Raw genomic sequence first — 2,556 nt, 5'->3', positions numbered from 1 at the left:
AGTGGCCTGTCATGATGAACATTTTCATTTTCATTTTCATTAGACATGAGCTAAAATCAGGAAATAATTAAAACTTAAATGCAAATGTCCCATTTGTAATTTAATTTCCCACTTTGGGTTGCACTGTCTGCCAGTTTGAAAATGAAAAAAAATTACATCCAGTTTAATTATCATTATATATATATATATATATATATATCTTGAGCAAATTGCTCCAGTTCTCTCAGGTTTGATGGGTGCCGTCTCCCAACTGCAAGTTTCAGCTCTTTCCACAGATGTCCAATGGGATTCAGATCAGGACTCATTGCAGGCCACTTCAGAATGGTCCAACATTTTCTTCTTATCCACTCTTGGGTGCTTTTTGATGTATGTTTGGGGTCATTATCCTGCTGGAAGACCTATGACCTGCAGCTAACACACAGCTTTCTGGTACCGGGGTGTATATTTTGCTCCAAAATGCCTTGATAGCCTTCTGGGTTCATTGATCCCTGCACAGATTCAAGGCACCCAGTGCCTGAGGCAGCAAAGCAACCCCAAAACATCACTGAACCTCCTCCATGTTTCACAGTAGGCATAGTGTTCTTTTCTTTGAAGGCCTAATTTTTTCTTCTGTAAACACAGGGTTGTTGTTATTTACCAAAAAGCTCTAATTTTGTTTCATCTGTCCAAAGCACATTCTCCCAGAAGGACTGTGGCTTTTCAACAACAAATTCATCAAATTCAGTGCCCCATGTCACTGTTTTCCAAGCTACTGTTGCTGTGATATTTTGTGGGACCCATGTGAGGGTGGTTTCCATGGGAATGCAGCTGTTGCGGCTTCCATCATTCCGTTTAGGCTTTCATCATATGGAAGTGGGTGTGGCTTCATCCAAAGTGGGTTGGAAAAACAATAGACACGATGCAAGTTTTTCTTTGTCCAAGGATGGTGATGGAATGACCTGCCCTACTCTGCTTCATTCTGCGTCTGATTGGCTAGTACTCATTGCCTTTGTTGGTTAGGTTGGTTAGGTTAGTTAGGTTGGTTAGGTTTAGGCATGAGGAGTGAGATGGTTAGGTTTCGGGTTAGGGTAAGAATATCAGGGTCATAGCCAATCAGAAGCAGTGTAGGGGCGGGTCTTTACAGAAAATTTCTATCCTAGGAAAAAAAAATTGCAATGCAACTGGATTGCAGGCATGGATGTATACAGAGAACTGGATACAGTGTCAGAGGCAGGGCCCCATTCATTCCTATGAAAGTTGCTCAGTGGCGTATGAAGCCAAAAAAGTCACTTCCCACTGTTAAGAAATTACTCGCATGAAAACATACAGTACCCATAGAGCCCCAGCACCAGTTTAGCCATTCAGAATGGGGATAAAACAATTAAATTGTGTAGCGCTTCTAGACTTTCCAAATGTTATTGGACCGAATGGATCAAATTCTGATAGTGAAACGAGTCATTTTGTGGGAAATGTGACACTTAAAAAAATGTATCCACCATTTTACAGCTGCTTCATGATTGTGTGCGGGAAAAATGCTTTTCAGTCCCCTGTCAGACCCAGGAGTTGTAATTCCACAGTGTATCAAATTGGCAAATTGGCTTCAAAGCCCGATGCTGTTCCTGGGAGATTGGTTGCAGGAGGCTGGAGCCTATCCCAGCATGCACTGTGTTAGAGGCAAACTACAGATCACCAGTCTATCACAGATGGACAGGCAGCTATGAAGCCATGCAGGTATTGGGGAGAAACTTTTGATGATTTGTTCTCTGAAGTTTGTGATTTAAACCTTTCAATTCATTTCTTCGACTAAAAATGTAATGTTTACACAAATTATTTATTCTAGGGAACAATTTATTGAGTCATGTACCCAAACTATTAATTTGAGGAGTTTGGTCATTGGTACACATTCATTATTAATATGCTCTTTTGAATTAATAATTCATGCCCACATATAATTAGAATGTACTCAGAAATCACTACGTCTGCCCCTGCCCCTCTAGATCACATTGACGGGACAAATGGAATGAATTAAGTAATTTCCAGTTACAAATTATTAATTCACATTACGTGCATCTGTCAATACACTCAACCTGTAAAGTGGGTTCTGACTACAGTGGACACTACTCCAACATTCTGTCCTGTTTGACTAGATGCCATATATCTTTTAAATATTATACATCCATATGTTGCATCACTTACAATGTGTTCTCCAGTTAACATTCTGCATGTGTAGCGTCTGCAAAGTATGGCATTCAGTTGTTGAATTGACGTTCTAACACCTCTAACATGCAGCATTATTTTTCTTCAATAAATAAACTATGGAGCCAAAAAGTGTTAAATATTGAATAGATAAAATGACATTGTGATATAAATGCAGACAAAACATAATATAATCATGAAACATGAAACTGTACACTTTAACACAGTAGGTAACAGGTAGGTTGTTGTAACCATCCTGGAGAAAGAATGTTCTTCTGTGGATTTATTATTTAGGCCATCTCAGGTGCTTCTTCATGTTATCCCAGATTGACTCCATGATGTTGAGATCAGGGCTCTGTGGGGGCCATACCATACCATCTG

The sequence above is a fragment of the Thunnus maccoyii genome, chromosome 22, assembly GCF_910596095.1.
Source record: "Thunnus maccoyii chromosome 22, fThuMac1.1, whole genome shotgun sequence".
NCBI classification, from domain to species: domain Eukaryota; kingdom Metazoa; phylum Chordata; class Actinopteri; order Scombriformes; family Scombridae; genus Thunnus; species Thunnus maccoyii.
Note: the sequence above shows the minus strand (reverse complement) of the source record.